Source organism: Trachymyrmex cornetzi, unplaced genomic scaffold (genome assembly GCF_001594075.2).
Source record: "Trachymyrmex cornetzi isolate Tcor2-1 unplaced genomic scaffold, Tcor1.1 scaffold1826, whole genome shotgun sequence".
NCBI classification, from domain to species: domain Eukaryota; kingdom Metazoa; phylum Arthropoda; class Insecta; order Hymenoptera; family Formicidae; genus Trachymyrmex; species Trachymyrmex cornetzi.
Genome location: NW_017296448.1, coordinates 2,701 through 3,022, shown reverse-complemented (window position 1 = coordinate 3,022; position 322 = coordinate 2,701).

Sequence of the window (322 nt, the reverse complement as noted above, 5' to 3'; positions counted from 1 at the left end):
TGTGCGCATATCTAGTCTGCACGATTCGTCCCGTGTTCATTCGTCAGGCGTTGCGCATCGCGCGTCAATGTATTGTTTTTCTCGATGCTAAGCCGATATCTTGGAGTGGGATAGCGTGACTCCTGTATTCTGTTCTGAGCTATCGCGCGCAGCAAAATTTGATGCGATTATATAAAGTAGTTAGCAAATAGTCTTCCAACATTGATTATAAGCATTTTGAATTGAAATATATAAACATTCACTTTTCTCGATTTGGTTTAGTTTTTTTAATAATGACATCCTTTACTCATAAACAACTTGTCGAAGCTGTTTGAAAACTTCC